General features: G+C 47.2%; 1 long non-coding RNA gene and 1 other non-coding gene across 3 annotated transcripts; one reads left to right on the top strand and one right to left on the bottom strand.

Moving 5' to 3' along the window:
- Window positions 1-268: 268 nt before the first annotated feature.
- Window positions 269-7,799, top strand: LOC107321686 (uncharacterized). 2 transcript variants are annotated; one of them, XR_014936193.1, is made up of 4 exons: window positions 269-346; window positions 2,181-2,296; window positions 3,777-3,905; window positions 7,068-7,799. It is a non-coding gene; the product is annotated as an uncharacterized LOC107321686 (long non-coding RNA). The 2 variants fall into 2 exon arrangements; XR_014936192.1 differs by lacking the exon at window positions 7,068-7,799 and adding an exon at window positions 4,900-6,937.
- Window positions 7,800-15,727: 7,928 nt separating this feature from the next.
- Window positions 15,728-15,800, bottom strand: TRNAT-AGU (transfer RNA threonine (anticodon AGU)). Its single transcript has one exon. It is a non-coding gene; the product is annotated as a tRNA-Thr (tRNA).
- Between the last annotated feature and the right edge of the window lie 1,454 nt (window positions 15,801-17,254).

Below are 17,254 nucleotides of genomic sequence, written 5' to 3' on the forward strand. Positions count from 1 at the left end.
ATATATATACCTACACTCAGGTAGGTTTGTAGGGCCATCAGGAGGAGCTGTATTCACAAAAAAAGCCAGGAAGTGATGACAGCCTGAGTCCCTTGTGCAGATTTGGACAGTCTGCCCTGTATGGGAAATCACAGCTTGAACCTCTGATTAATCAGCTGAGGCAAGTGTTGGGTCAGCTGTGGGAGCACAGGTGAGAGTAATGGAGCTGTGCTCCTGGAAGGGGTGGACTTCGACTCCACCTCTTCTGAGACCTCATTTAAGGGCTGACCACCACTAAGGCAGCATCTCTTGGAGACTGCACCTCAGTGGAGACTGCCTCAGCTCTCTGGTCCAGGCATTGACACTGGTGAGTTTTCTTTACTAATAACCTTTGACTATTTATCACTATCTTGGTCAGTATCTTTATATTAGCCACCTTTACACTGCCCAAAGTTCACTGTGAAAGGGAATGTGCACGTGAGTTTCCAGCATCTTATTTTCTGGTCTTCCTTTGGTTTTATATAGAGCAAAATGGCTGGAAACTTCACACAGCAAGGAAGAGAAGGGATAAATCCTGTGGGATCATCCGTCTGACTCTTCCTGCCTGAGGTCCCTGCAGCAGCTGCCAAATGTCCCTGTATTTTGGTGCCATAGTGTTAAAGCAGCCCTCTAAAAAAGAATCACAGCATGCATTAAGTATAAAACCAGACATAGGATATAAAAAGCATGCTTCTAAATTTAAACTCTGTTAAAAGCTAATTTAAGCAGCTCATTATACTAAATATGCATGAGGTCCAAATTTGCCAATTAAAAGTTAATTAAACAAAAACTCAGCGAGCTCCAATTTGTCAGTTGAATCCATCTGCTTCCTGCGGCTTCCTGCAGTCCCACAGCTTCAAAGCTCTCCCTGCACTGGGAACCATTCTGTAAGTCATCGCCATCAGACAGCTGTCCAAAACCCCCAAAAAGCCCAGAGCTCACTAAAACCCAGGCACAATTAGCAGCCTTAGCCTTTGGAATCCTGCCCAAACAGCTCACAGAAGTGGTGGCCCTTCAAGAGATGAAGTCTCTGTGTGCTCTGGTTTGGGGTTATGCCCGCTGCACTGTTTCCCTATGCTGTGTAAGTGCTCATGGGGTGACAAAGATCCATGTGCTTTGCTTTACAGGAGGCAGCGAGCTCAGGGGTGCAGGGCTGTCACGCTGGAGCTGCTGTGGTGGAGGCTGCAGTGTTGGCTGCTGTTGGCAGCTCAGCCTGGCTGATCCACACATGACCAATGGTCACAATATGGGACAATGTTCCTAGGCTCTCCCAGCTGCAGTTGGCAGAACATCACACTTTTGATCAGCCACACCTGGTGTAGGCTTTCTTATTGTGTTAGCTAAGTGGAGCAGCAGTTTTGAAAGGAAAACAACTCTAGATGTCAGCTCGTTCACTTACAGCAGGAGAATCTGTAAAGCAGAGCTGCCACTGACGCACTGCGGGAGGGTGGGCTCTGCTTTTATCCTGTGTAGTGGGTACTAAATAAAAGAGAGGGAGAACAGGATGCTCAGGTTCTTTGTTGCTAACACCAGGAGTTAGTATGGCTCATGGGTTTGGCGTGTGCAGCTTGAGATCAAAGAAACTCATCTCCAAAATAAGAAAGAAAGCCGCTTCTGACCCTCCCTCTCAATCTTGAGCTGCTCGTGTTCTTCAGAGCAGAAGAAAGAAATCCACTAAACTTTCCTCAGCCAGCATTTAAATTTCAAATAGATGCAAATGAATGCTCGACTGTCCAGCCTCTGTCATACAGGCTGCTTTCTGCAGAGCTGGGCACTGAGCATGCAGGGATGTACATCCACCCATAACGCCAGCATGGTGACAGCGCTGTGCATTGGGCAGCTGAAAAACTCAAGGGGTGAATGGGATGTCAGCTCTCACCCTTCTCATCCCACCCTCTGATTTCTCCAAGCTGGGACCTGGCTCCTTCATTTTCAGCACCTGCATTTCTGCAGCTGCCATCTCCCAGCACTGTCCCTGTGTTCTGGGTTCTGCTTTGATCTCTCTTTGTCTTAATTTTCTCTGCCACCCATGTGTTTCACAGCTGTAAGCCTTCAACTTTCTTTGTGACTCCCCCCCACCCTTCTCTGTGTGAGTGCTTTTATTCTGCTCCCAGCTGCATTTATCCATCATGAGAGTGGTTTTGCCTCTTGTTTTCAAACAGCAGCATGATGGCCAGCATGTCAGCTGCGTGCGGAGTGAGGATGCACTGTGGTGGTGATGGGAAGCGAGCAGCTCCTGGGGATGGCTGCAGGGAGCAGGAATGGTCAGCTGGATAAGGTAAGTGCTTCCCCAGAGCAGGATTAATGTGGCTCCAGGTGAGGTCTCACAGCACAGAGCAGAGGGGCAGATCCCCTCCCTGCTCTGCTGGCACCCTGCTTTGGATGCAGCCCGGGGTATGGTTGGTTCTCTGGGCTGTGAGGGCACAGTGCTGGGCACAGATGGGTGATTCTTGCTCTCTGGGCTGCCCTTGCTGGAAATAAAACCTAGAGGACATGAGAAACCCTGCAATTCCTCCTCAGCAAGCTTTGTGTCTGCAGAATGGCTTTCACAGCTGTCCATCCTCAGCATTGCCTCCATAGCACATCATCAAGGCACAGCACAGCAGGACTTCTGGCAGAGCCTCGTGCTGCCTGGCTGCAGAGGAGCCCCAGGGAGGGGTCAGGAGCCCCCCAGGTGCCCCAAGGCAGGGACTGCAGGTGGGGCCCAAAACACACCAGTACAATTCTAACCTAATGAGGCACCTGTGTTGTGCCACAGTGGTTCTTGGAAGTGCTGCGTTTGCAAAGAGGTGTGAGGATAAATGGGAGAGAGAAAACTGTAAAATCATCCTGTTGAGGCCTAAACCTGGGAGCAGCTGACTGGCAAACAAAGTGCTGCTGGAGCTCCCCAGCACTTTGCCACTGGCACCAGCCCAAGCTCCTGCCTGCTCCTTGCTGCTCCCCGTGCTCTGCTCTTTATGGGAACCGATTAAATAACACAATATCGCAGCTGGAGCCTGCAGCCCCGCTTTGGTCTGTAACGAGCCTCTTCAAGAAAAATTATTATTAGTAGACACGGAGAGGACTGGTTTGTTTTACAAGGCTTCAGTGCAGAGTGCTGGCTTTATAAATGAGGCTGTGAGTCAGATCCTTCCTGGCTCTTATGAAAAACCCATCTATTGGAAAGCCAACGACCCTTTGTTTATGTAAGCAATCTTATTGCCTGTGGTGATGTCTTAGGGATGCATACTTGATCCCAAATTCTGGCCTTTTATAGTGGCAGTTCATTGGGGAGGCAGTACAGGCCATGAGTGCAGCTATGGGAATTGCAGTTTGGATCTGTACAGGGCTGTGCATCCTTGCTTTGCCAGCCTGGTTGTGGGGGGCAGTACAATATTATCAAATAATAGACAGGAAAAGCACAGCCAGGCTGTGGATCTGCAGGTTTGGTCTTTGGTCTCTCTACTCATCATCAGTATTTGTCGCATTACCAGTGAGAGTCATTCCATGAACGGATTTCAGTCATTTATGGAGAAACATGCCATACAGCTACACATTCCTGTTGGTTATAGATGATACGTTCCCAAACTCCGGAAGATTTCCCTGCAAGATGTTGCCCTCCAGGAGCAGATGGTCTCCCTCACTGGGCTCTGTGGCCAACAGAGATGCTGGTGGAAGGCTTGGGAAGAGTGATAAACTGTTTCCACTTCACTTTTCTGTCCTGGTGGGATCCTGTGTGGTCTGGAAATCTCTGTTATTTAATACCTTGTTTTGCACAGGACCCATGTTTCCCAAGGGGGTAGCAGCGATGTGAGTGGCAGGAAGGCAAGCACCACACAGTGCTCCATCTGGGATATGAACAACTGGATCCGATTGAGGCCAGATTCCTATTAGACCCCATCTTAACCGTAAGTGCTCTTTTTCTACCTGCCCCTTCAGAAGTGATGCCTCCAACCTTTGAGAGTCCCCAACCTTAACCCTTCCTGAAACTTCACCTTCCCATTAAACCCTTCATTTCCCTTTGGCTCCCAGTGTTTTCCACACAGTCACGTTGGTCTAATAAGCCTCCCCTCCTTCTGCTATTTACGGCCACACTGTTTTGATTTCCATGTCGCAGATGTTCTTTTTAATGGATATGTACAGTTGAAAGGAATGGGGATCCAGCTGTGCTGATGGGACAGAAATAGAACCACGTTATCACTCCCACATCCAGGCATGAAAGGCACAACCAAACTTGCAGAGAAACAAATGGTTTAATGCAGTTTAACACAAGTCATACTGTTTACAATTTATTACATGGACAAGGACTTGATATGGCCTCATGTTTAAGGTCCAACAGTTGGGAGTGTTAAAATGAAAAGAAAGGTTGGCAGAATATGTGTTGGTTAGGAGTTGTCCCAGTAGGATCAAATAATCTTTCTCCATGATACTTTTATTAGTAGTTATTTCTTGGATGGGCAATAAGATGCTTGGAGCTCTGGGTTTCCAGAGCCTGGCCAGGACTGGTAGCCTTGGGTCTGTGGTAGGAGCCAGCATTCTCTTTCTCTCAGTCCCTCCAGGGGATGCTGTTCTGAGCATCTCTACCAGCGAAAGGAACTGGATCAAATGTTAAAGACTACCAAGAAGTTGGGGAGAAATGATCCCATCCTGTTCCAGTGCACAGTGTTTGCAGTGTAAAAGGAGATTGCTTTTTGCATTGAATAAACATGTTCTTGCCTTTTTAGCCTCAGGAATGTACCCCGTTTCAAATTAAGAGTATAAATAGAGCCAGGAAAGACTTCATGTGGCAACACAAACAGTCTGATACTGACTGAGCTCCCTCCAGGGCCCCTGTGACAGCTCTCCCCTCCTTCATGACTGATTTAAGAAGAAGTTGCACCAACTCAGTACTTTTTCTTTCAGAAAACTATTTCTGGAATGTCTCTTGCTCCAGTGGGTTATGTAAAGCGACTCCAGCAGCTTTGTGGAGACTCAAAGGCTCTGCTGGAAAAGACCCATTGGATCACTCAGGCCAGAGCTAAACTCCTGCCCATAACCACAGAATCCAGATGATTTTAGGACAGTCTCCTGTTCACCTTTGCTTTATACTTCTCTTTGCTCCACCAACCAGCCCACTTCTTCCCTTACTCACTGTTGGCTTTCTCTTTGTTCCCTCTTATGTGGAGCTTCTGACACATCCCATCAGGTCATCTGTATGGCAGTGCATCCTGCCCTGCCCTGCTGGCTCCCAGCCTGTGCTGCATTCAGCTGCTGACCTAGGATTTATGTGCACGTATTTATCACCTTCCCTTATAGTTCTGTATTTGGAAGAATGTGACTAAACATAAGATCACAAACAGAGCAATTGTGATGGCAGTGGCAATTGCTTGCACAGGCTGCTGCTGTTGTGCAGTGTATCTGAGCCCACGATTACCTTACATTGCATTCAGAGCTGCATATTGCCATTCAGGACAGCTCTCCACTGCCACTGGTCTAAACAACAAGCAATTTGGCACATGCCCCAACCATTCAACAAGAGAAAGAATGAATATTTGGGGAGATTTCTAATCAGCTTCCCAGCATCCTGACAGCTCTCAACTGCTTCAGTCGGCCATTAGGGTATGAGAAGGCACATCTGAGGGCATGGCCCTGACATCTAAAAGCTGGGAAGAAAACTCTCTAACTGCAATGTGGTGTAAGAAAGCAGCATTCCTTTATTCCTTGTGATACACACCAGGTGACTTGACAAATCAGGTGTGCTCTCTCAGAATCAAGTTCTACATTTAAACAGCTAAAGCATTCAGATGCAATACTGTGTTATGCATATTCTTTTCCAAAAATTCCTTAATGTATGTTAATGTCCTTCTGGGCACATGTGGTGGGAGCCTATGGTGGCCTTAGACCACAAACTTTCTCCTCATTTTTCCATCATCAGCTCCACCGCAGTGACTTTTGGCTGATCATTAGCTGTTTTTTCCCCAGTTTGGCAAATTTCCATTGCTTGCTGTGCCATAATGAGCAACTTTCTATCTCAGTGCACAGCAATATATGTGAAATCTGAGGAACAAGTCCTTGCACCTGGTGGATGCAAAGAGAAAAGTAATCAGTTGTGACTCCAGTGCTCGTGTGAAGCAGGATCATTGAGAAAAACAGGGCTGTTTTAGAGCTAGCACTTACTGATTCCCTTTGCTAAACTAATTTATGGGTCCTTAGGCTAATATACTGATCCTTATCTAGTTGAAAATTGCCAGTGTGTTCAAAGCAGGTATTTAGGGAGGCAAGCACAAAGCACAGCGTGCTCATATAGCACTCATCTCTGGTGGGAGCCGTGCTCCCATGTGTGGGTCCCTTTGGACAGCTGGGGATGGTTATGGACATGCAGTAACAGTGGTGAGATATAGGGGAGACAGCGGCACAGCATCATACAGGCAGCTCCCCAGCTGCCAGAACCACAGCCTGAGCCATGAGCGTGACAGTGGTGTGTGAATGCACACACACACATTGTCTGCTAAGCACAGCTCTTCCCTCCCGTGCATGTGAGTTGTCACATACTTTAATCGCATGATCATGTATTGTGATTTCTACTGGCTAATTGCTTCTTAACACTGATATTCACAGAGAGATTCTCTCCTTTGTTCTTATTTCACTGAAACTGAGACAAGAAAATGTCAAGAAATACCAAAACAAAAGCAAACCTCCTGTAAATGAAGCATTTAGGTGGCACTGTTGACAGAAAAAAGATGGGGAATGTGCCATTACGGATTTAGTGTTGCTGTGAAATCCCCTTCATTTCAAGTTGTAGTTCCTGTACTGTTTTCTGTTTGTTTGATTAATATTTTACAAATTCTGACAGAAAATGCATCCTGTAATGTACAAAAAACAACATCCACTGTAATAAGCAGCCTCCTGAGCCTTCTCTGCTGTGCTGTTACTGCAACTGAATAAAACAGCACTGTCTAAACATCAAGAGGGATTTTATTCTTTTTTTTTGGTTGTTTTCTTTATTTTATTTTTTTTTTTTTTTTGCATGGCAGAGTTATATATGGCAGAGAGTTATTTCTGAATCACTTCTGTGAATTTTTTTCACACAGCTCAGGCTTGGAATGGAAGTTCACATCCCAATTCTGGTGGCTTTTCAGGACAGCTCTTCCTCTTGTCCCAGATGTCATTGTCAGGATGGGAGCTTGGAAGCCAGAATGACCCAAAGGAGCAGAGCTGGTCAACAGGGCGGACTCTCCACTCTCATCATCTTCAGGGACCAAACCCCAGCTCTGTCCCACTGGCAGCAGCACACAATAAGGCCCCCAAAGCTGTTGTGTTCACTGCAGAATATCACCTCTCACCTCCATCCTTGCCCTGCTCACCCAAGCACCCTGTCCTCACAGTATATGTGAGATACATCATTCTTTACGCTGATTTTCTGCCAGTTTTGCTGATATTAAAACCACCACCCTCCTTCAAAGCCCTCGTGGTCCCCACTTTACTGAATTATGGTCCAACCAATAGACATCAGTGCTGCAGTTGTCCCTGTTGGGGTTGTATCCGCAGCCTTTCCACTGTGCTCATTTATATCACACCATGGTTTGGAAGAAAAAAGCTCTCCTTTCTCTCACTGTCACCAGCACACAGCCTGGATGGGTGCACATCTGCAGCGACAGCTGTGATGGGTTAATGGCTGCTTTCGGGTGCTGCTGTCCTCAACCATATGGCAGCTTCCAGGGTGGGATGTGATAAACAGGAGACTCAGAACCCACCATGTAGATTTTAGCTCCGTGTCCATAAATGGCTGGGAAGGGACTGGCAGGAAATTTTACTGAACAAAAGAGGAAATGGAATTGTCATTTGTCAGTGACCTGATTTTTTTGTTATTTTATGGGTTTTTTTGGAGGGAGGAAAAAGGGATGATATTCAGCAATTTGTTGAACTAATGTTATTTCCTGCAGGTATGCTTTTCTTGGCTCACTCTTGTTTCCCATCAGAATGGAGTGTGCAGAATGCCACCCACAGACACCAGAGGGTAATACTTAATGCAGCCCTGCTGATGCTCACAGACACAGTGGGGGATTGCTTTCTAGTGCATTGTGGTTTCTAACACAGGCTTCTTTTTCCTGCTTTGCCAAATTCTGCTCTTTGGCTCCTCATTCTCGTTTTCCACTCTTAGGCGTGGGAGCACGAGGAGCGTCTCATATGTGGTCCCTTGTGTCTCCCAAGCAGAGATGGAGCTTGTGGCAGCCTGGGCAGGGCAGTGGGGCTAAGGGTCCCTGCCTGTGCAGCTCTGCAGCTCCCTGCTGCCCAGCCCTGCTCCAGAGGGTCCCCATGGAGCAGAGCAGGGATGGCATCTGGGCTGCACACAGGAGCAAACAGCTGTGTCCAGTGAGATGAAACGCGGCTCCTGGCTGTGGAATGCCACTTATTTCCCTCCTTGCTTCATTTGAGTGCAGGAATCTCAGATAGAGATAGCGTGGCTGATAACCCTCAGCTCCTTTCAAGCCTCCTGTTTGCAGCACAGGATGCCTTGTCCTGGAGCAGCTGCCCACTGTTTGTTTTCCAGCTTTCTTGTGAAGTGCCTGCAGGGAGTTTTTCTGAAGCCACGAAAGAGCACAGTGGGGGTTTGCAGGGCTCTGAGTGCTGCTGCTCGTCCTTCCATTGCAAATGGGGCCTGCGTGGTCCATCACTTTAAGACCTGGAGCATCACAGGGCTGCAGATGAAGCAGGATGAGCTCTGCAGAGCCAGAGTGGGATGTGTGCAGGGCTCTCACAGGGCTAGTGCTAGGCTCAGTGGATTACCAACACCAGACCCCATTTGTGACACTGGGTCCCCGATGGTGCCATGTCCAACCATGGCTCATCTCTGACTTGGGGTCATGGTAACTCAGGTGGATTAGAGTCTGAAGGAGAGCTCAGAAGAGCTGAAGTGAGCACCGACACCGAGGGAGGGCTGGGAGCAGAAGGTTGCCATGCACAGGCTGCTCTTATGTTCATTGTGTAGGTTCATAACAGAAGATACTCTTATACTTGTTGTCTGCAAGTCAAGAGGAGGAAGAAGGCTCAGGGGGACCCACTGTGCCAACTGTGACGTGAATGAAAATCATGACACATTCCCCCAGATCATAGACTTGACTTTCTTGTGGTGTCCCCTCTTGAGAAAAGAAACCCAATTATTATTTCACCTTCCATTTCTGTGTTTTCAGGTTCATGCTTATGTCACAGTTTCCACAAAATGTTCTTTCTCTATTATGAGAATATTTTTAGCTTGACAAAAATGAGGCATCTTACGCAATCCTGTGACTCCTGAAGGACAGAACATAAGCAAAAGTTCAAACATTGCAGGAAAACACAAGCCTTGGCAGCAGCCTTTACTTTTTGAAGTTTCTCCTCTTCCAGCACTTCTGGTGCTTCTGTAACTATTGAATCTAAGCAGGAAAACCGGTCCACATCCATTTGCTCTTTCTGCATTCCCTTCTCTCACACGGAGCCCTTCTGCTAAATCCACACTTGTTGAAGTGCTGACAAAACCACTCAAGGATTTCTTGGCATTGATACTCCAAAAGGCACCAAATCCCGTCTGACGCTTTATTGCAGGTTTAGAACAGGGTCATTGTGGGGTTGGGCTGGGCCCCAAGTGCAGCGAGGAAAACAGCTGCTGTGGGAACCCAGAAATGAGCTAAAATATCAGCTGGCACTAATCCTGCTTGGCACTGATTTACAATTGGGATCTCTATGAGCTGTAGGGTAACTTCTCCCTGACCCGTCTGCTGCAGTTGGGTGCATTTCGTCCTGCCTCAATGTTGAGAGCTGGGCTGCTCCCAGCACCTGTCCTTCAGTGTGTTGGTGCTGCTGACAGGAAGGACGTGTGGGTGCAACCAGAGAAGGGCACCCAATGGACCCATCTGTCAGCACAATGCTGGGGGAAAGCTGCTGGCCTGAAGCTGGTCAGTCTGCAGGAAGGAGGAGACAGGAGTGGTTATGGCCGAGCTCTGAGAGGGAGAGTGGGCAGGAGCTGGTGAAGACGCTGTTGGTCTGGGAGTGCAGTGCAAGAGGTGAACTAAAGGTGAACAAGTGAAACCCCCAATGCCTGTGAGCAATCCGTGCTCTGCAGAGAAATGTGAGACCATTCCAGCTGAACGGGTTCTGCAAGGACATTGTGCTCATACCAGGAAAATGAAGAGGAAACCTTATCATCACTGCAGCCTTACTGGGCAACTACCTGCAGCTCACAGATCTTCTCCACTTAATGCTCAGCCTGAATCAGCCCCGCTGCAGGTTCACCTCCATGTACTATGGGCACAGTTTTGCTGCCCCTGCTGCAAGAGCTGCAGGAGACAACCTGTTCCCAGTCATTCCTATGTGACTGTACAGCCTCAGACATACATACAGCCTCACTGTCCCTGTTCTTTGCAGGGAGATTGGACGCCCTGCAGACATCCTGGGTCCTTCTCCTGGGTCGCTTACTGCTTGGCATTTCCTGAGTTTGGTGTTTTCTTCACCTAAGTCTCCAGTGTGGAACCAATGGGGTACGCTGGTGAAGTGCCATTTGTACCTGCACCGTTTGCTCCTGGTTTGCTTTGTGCAGAGTGTCCTGAACCTAAAAAACATCCTTCTGCCTTTGACTGCGGTGCATTTCACATCAATATCTTCCCCCGGGAGATCCCAAGGAGATCTTGTTTGTATTCCAGGTGGGCAGAGGTGTAAAATTAGCACTTTCCTTCCCTCAATATGAGTCACTACCTCAGTGTTTGATTAATTCCCTACTTCAGAAACTCTAAAGAAGCTAAGTGGCCTGAAGCCCTAGAGGAAAGCTATGGTACAGAAGAAAATAGAAGCAGTAGAGCAGCGTTGCTTAAATTAGTGGGGCCAGAGGGAAAGCACATCAACCATTTGTTGCTATCAGAATATATGATTTCAGAGCTCACTCCTCTCCCCCTGCAGAAAGGGCATCCCCTTGACTCAGTGCCTGCAGAGTTCTGCCTGAATCCCACCAGCAATGCTTCCATGGGAATATCATCCCACTCTGTATCAAGTTTGGAGTTACATCACTAACATCACACGTAATGGTGTATGGCAGTGGTGGACCTGTGGGGCACGGCTGCATCCAGCACGGAAAAAGGTGTTACTTGAGTCAGGGATGATTCCAGCACAGAGGAGGCTCTGGATAATATCCAGGCTCTGGATCAGGTCCAGGGCTGGGCTCAGAGCTGCAATGAGGATAAAATTTACCTTGGGGTAAAGACTCAGAATATGTAATATTTACGCTTGGAAAAGCAGATCCCCAGCTGAGGGAAATTGCTGCAGTGTCTCAAGTTGTGGTGGTGTGCTCCAGTTGAGGCTCTGCCCTGAGGCTCTGAAAGGTGTTGAAATGGAGCCAAGGCCGGGTTTTGGCCATCTGCTCGGCTGGGGCCGGGGGGCTGCATTTGCCATTAGTGTTTTGTGAAACATAAAACAAGAGTTGAGGTCGTCTCTGGTCTTCATTAACACATGGAAAAGCCGGGGGGAATATCACATCTGACTATGGGGCCAGCACGAGTCAGCAGAGGATCTAACATTTCAGTTCCCACTCAGGAAAACCCAACGGCTTTGTTTCAGCTCTGAATGCTCATTCCAAAATCAACCGAGACAACCAGTTATTGTGAAAAAAGTCCTTTGCCAATGAAACCATCTGAAAAGGTTCATTCTTTCATTCTTTGCTCTTTGGGGATTTTCATCTTTTTTCTTTTTTTTGGTCTACACTTGATCTGTGAATTTCATAGCAGAAAATGAACTCTTGGAACTACTTTTTACATCCTCAGTCCCTCACACTGACACGTTCTTGATACGTGATGTGGTTTGATGAGTTTCTCCTGGTCTCAGCTTTGACCTGAACTTCTCCTGATCTGATCCTTGGAAAGGTAGATCCTTAATTGATGTTATTAGTGGAGCATCGATGCCAGTGCAATTAACATGCTTTCTACCAGCACTGACACAGCTGTAAACAGCCAATTGTGTTTGAATCAGGAAGTTCTTGCCCAGTTCCCAGGAAAATTACCTCCGCAAACAAAACCAGAGGAACTCCTACAACATGGTTTCCTTCAAAAGTGAATGTGCCACCCCCTGGAAGCATTCAGATGGATGTCCACGTGATATATAGTGTCTGCTGAAATTGCTCATTTGGTTCCCAGCCAGAAAGACCCAAATATAGAGAGGAGCTTGTTTGTGTTCAGCCCCATGAAAGCATTCTCTGCACTCCGGCGTACGCTGAGCCACTCAGTACTGTGCAAATTGGATCCTGCTTCTACCACTGCTCTGGGGAGGGAAGGAGCAAACAAAGACAAATAAAAGCAAATGCACATCTCAATCAGCTTTACCTCCCCAGGAAAGGAAACACAAGAAGAAAGCAAACAGCAGGCACCCTTATGTGCTACGGACATCAGCACTCAGCTTTGGGACTGCTGAGAGCTCAGGAATTACAGCTGTGGGTGGATAGGAAACCCAGCAGCCTCGGACTCTCCATCCCTGTCCGGTCCTCACAAATTCTTGAAATGCTTTGGTTACAGCAGCTGAGAAAACAAAACAAAACACAATTCACCTCCATCCTGAGAGGAAGTAGGAGAATTTCTTGGTGTTTGGAGAGGTAGAACTGACAATAACAAGAAGCAAACAGGCCAGCTGTGCAGGAACGTTGTGCGAGAGGGTTAGTGCAGAGCCATCATCACATAACAGAGTGTTGTAGCCGGGCTAAAAGTGCTCTTTGTGGGTTTGCTGAATGTTTTTGGAGGAGCCTGATGCCACTTTGCTGGAAGCTCTGCTCCCAGGTGCTGCCCTCTCATGGTGAGGAGCACAGCCCCGGCACTGACAACGTCAGAGCAAATGGTGGTGGGCCTTGGTTTGATGCTGGTGACAGTGCTCCATCTCTCTTGGCACCAGGATTATGCTGAAAGCCATTGATGGGCACTACAGGCAAGCAGGGACAGAGCAGCCCTGCGAGGCTCTCCTGCTCCAGCTTGCCTCAGTGGAGGACTAATGCCTCCTGGTGGTCCCAAACACGTCTCGCTAATGGCACAGCAATGGGCCGGTACCCTTCCAGTGCTAACAAGGTCGTCTGGCTGCTGGGATGCATAGGGAAGGTACCAGAAGCATCCCATCCCTATCTGCAGCTCATGTGGAAATGCTCTAGGCACCAAGTGGGATGACGATGAAAAATACTGTAAACATGAAGAAAACCTGAAGACCTTCTGGAGGAAACACGATGCAGTTCTGTACAACAGGATTCAGGGGCGGTAGAAATGGAGTGGTGCTGGTACGGCTCTGTGGGAGAAGAGACTGGAGGGTGAGTATTTCATCAGCCCAGTGGCAGGAGTTCCAACAGAACTTAATAGCTGTCCTAACCAGCATAATTAGATTGTCAGTTCTGGTGAAAGGCAGCAATGGAATGAACACATTAAGTGCTGCCCGCAGAATTTGCCCTGCTGCTGTTTGCAATGTGCCATTGCTGAGGACTTTGGGCAGAGATTTGAGCTGTGTGCCAGTGATGGGAAGGCTGCACTGCACTGAGATCACTGTACTCCATCCCCGTTCTGTCATAACAAGTTTAAGGTAAGCCAGGTTCCAAAGACCCAGGAGAATGAAAAGAACTGAAGGAAAACAAAGATAAATTCAAAGGTTTCATCAGAAATCGATTAAAGTCGGGATCATTTGCTGTGAGCACACCAAATAGCCTTTGTTACAGCCATTTTTCTGAGCACAAAAGCCACTTTGAATGACACAGGAATCCTTACCAACCTGCAAGAATCAAGGAGCATCCTGCCAAAACCCTTTGTCATGAAACAAATTAAGAAAGGCTATAAATAGATGACCATTATTAGAGCAACTGAGCTGCCTAACTAGGCTCACTGCATGGGGAATGAGCTGCATCCCAGAAGGCAGGGGGGAGGCCAAGCAATCAACAGGTCTATTGCACGCTACCCAGGGTGGAGGAGAAAACAAGCCCACAGTCATTACCTCCTGCTTCTGCAAACAGAGGAAGCATTTGGAGAAACAAGTTATTGGTAGAAATGCACATGGATGGGCACATGTATTCCCTGCGGTGAGCAGAGGACAGGAGGGGAGCTCATGGCTCACACAGCCCAGTGGTTATCCAGCTCCTTCATGGGTTTGCTCCTCCCATTGCTGAGGATGTTTGAAAGCACGACTCCTCTGCTTGTTAGAGACGTCCTGCTGAATTCCAGCCAGGTATATTCATTCATGTTGATGTCATCATTTCTTTTCAGCAGTTCTTTTTGCTCCTGGTTGTTTACACCTGCAGAATTTATATGAGATTGTCTATTTGCCTTCAGTCTTTTTGTTGTGAGGCTCGCCACAAGATACTCCTGAAGCTCCTTGCTGATGGCACAATCTCTGTGAAAGCCATTTTTGCATCAGGCTTACATTTGGTGTTATGTATTGCAGCAGGACTGCTGGAAGAGAAGGAGTTTTTACATTAAGTATTGTATAGACTAAGAATTCAGCAAAACATATCCTGGCCATTTATCATCTGTGCAGAGATGAGAGGCATTAATTTTTCAGAGGATCATTTCCATCACTGTCAGGCTCAGCTGAGCTGTAGTTGGAAGCCAGAGTGCAGAAGTGGCTGTGAGCAACGAGGATGCTTTTGGCTTTTGCACAGTAGTATCATATAAAAGTGAAATAAAGAGATAAGCCAGAATGAGGGGCAGGGTAAGCAGGCACATAGCCACAACAGTCTGGAGACAAATTCTCTTTTAGTAAAACACTATCAGGACTTTCCATTTTCCAGTATCTTGGGTTAAAATAACAATAACTTGTGCTAGTCTATTAGGCTACGGATTAGTGGGAACCCTGCTGAGTTTTGTTTCTTTAGCCTTGCTGTGACATACTCAGAGGAAAGCTAGGAAATTCCTGCAGGTCACTTCAATTGTGGAGAGAATGCATCAGCACAAGAGCAGAATGTGCTCTTTGCTTCGGGAAAGCTGAGCTGCAAGGGATGAAGGGAACCACTGGGCTCTGTGTCCTCAGTGGCACCTGACGTCCACTTCCACAGGGGAGATGAGTTCAGACCTGCGAGCCTTCTTTTTCTGTCCTCTGGATGGAAAAGTCCCTTCTCAGATCCTGAGATGTCCTTTCACTTCACTGGTTTGGATCATTTTGAAGGAAGAAAATGGGAAATCTATTTGAAAATGAGCAAAAAATCTGGGAAATGTGTCAAGGAAGGATGTGATACCCCACAAATCTGAAGTGCAACACCCTGAGCTCAGGATACAACTCAGCTTTCATTCCTTGCCTTCTCTTTCTCTTAAAAACAGGAACTTTCACCCTCCCCAATAAACCCCACAGAAGACCAACATCACTTCTCCTCCACACGTCATATTTATTATTTCACAGCCAACTCTGTAATTGCTGAGCTCTGGAGACATAATTTGATTGGTGTGCTGAAGTATGAAGCAATGAACCAGATCTGTCTGGGTTTCCAGCAGCTATTTCAGCTTCTCTCATCAATGAGCTTTACAAAGTGTGCGGGATTTGTTATTAGTTTTTTTCCTATCTCTCATTTCTGCACTTTAAGAACATTTCAGTTCTCTCATTCAATGACTTAACTCTGACCATTGCTGTTTCTTGCTGCTTCTCGCTGCTGTCCTTTGGTGTAGGTGCTCTGAGATGCATTTCACTTAAGCTGGGATGCTTGCAAAAATGATGCAAGCATTCCTTTGGGGAAAAAGGAAAGAATACAGCTGGAGGTCTTTGCAAGATGAATGGGAACCCCAGGCTCCAGTGAGATTTGAACTCACGACCCCTGGTTTACTAGACCAGTGCTCTAACCCCTGAGCTATGGAGCCTTTGCTTTTTTGGGTTTTTTTCACTGCTAACCATTTCATATAATAATTCTCTGCTTGAATTTTGCTGCAGTCACACTGGGCGCACGAGGCCAAGTGAGCATCAATGAGCATCAAGCACAAATCTGGCCTCCAATTTCCCTTGTTTCTGTGAGTCTGAAGCCAAGTTCCACAGCAACCAAACTTCAAAAAATGTTTTTATATTTTTCCAGATGTGGGGCTGAAATACTGGCAAGGATGGAACAAATATGAAGGGAGCCAGAAGCAGATGGGGTGGGACAGGGCTTAGTACTTAGCATTTGACCAAGCACTGGGCAACAAGAAACCTTGTTATCCTCAATAGTAGCATAAAAGTGGTTAAGATGAGTTGTCCCAGGCTGGTTGGGTGAGCCATGTCCAGTCTCAGTGTGGTTTTGAAACCCACTCTGGTGGACCCCAAATTTAAGGGTGATGTTTATGAAGACAGCCTGGAGAAGGTCATAGAGAGGGTGGTGGTGGTGCATGGAGTCCCAAGGCAATGAAACATCTTGTGGTAGGGAAAGCATAGGGCCATAACTAAAGAGGATGCTGAGATCCAGTCTTAGTTAGAAGATGCACAAAGGAAAACATCAGTAGGAATAGTCAAAGGGTGCTCAGAATAAGCCACATTGTATCTATTATTCCCGGTCTTTTTGTGGAAGAAAATTGCTCTCTTTGAAAGAAATCGGAAATTAAGGCTGTCCATCCTCCCAAGCATAGAAAAACACAAACCCTCATTAGGTGGGCTGAAAAGCAATTCTCAGGCCTTTATCTGACACACTAAGAGCATGGCTCTGTCTATAGCATTCAGGGAGAAATGATGAATTACCTGGCATGGGTTCAGCGCCTCAGCCTGGCAATGGGCAAACACACAAAGAAGCTGGAAGCCAATCATCTAACTCTGTCCAGACCCTGCCTAGAGCAGCCCTTCAGGGATACGGTGAGGACATCCAACAATAAAATAATTCTGAACATCCCATGCAAGGACACGTGCTTGGAGCACGGCTTGCAGAAGCAGCTGGGCTCATAGTGTGGGAGCACATGGCTGAGCCATGAGAGGCACTGGCTGGCAGAAGGAAATAGGGGACACTGTTTGGTACAGGCTGTTTTCAGACACTGCTTTGAACAATAATACGGTTTAAATGTGTACAGATGTTGGAAGCCTTTTGATGAGAAGTTAATTCTTCTGGTACTAAAAAGTGATGGGGTGGGGTGAATGGGAAAGGCTTGCTGGTGCAGAACTGCATTGGAAAGGTTGTCAAGTCCTATCCCAGCATGTAGGAGGTTTGCATCTTGCCTTGTGACCACTGCTCCAAGCAGAACATCCTCAGATGAAGGATGCAAGTCTTGCAGTTGTTTCTTTTTTACCCTCAGCACTCCTACAAGTATCTTAATTTCCACGGCCCAGGGGTGGATCTGCCTCTTTCATGGAATTGTTT

The sequence above is a fragment of the Coturnix japonica genome, chromosome 21 (assembly GCF_054131305.1).
Source record: "Coturnix japonica strain WE chromosome 21, WE-NBRP24, whole genome shotgun sequence".
Taxonomy (NCBI): Eukaryota; Metazoa; Chordata; class Aves; order Galliformes; family Phasianidae; genus Coturnix; species Coturnix japonica.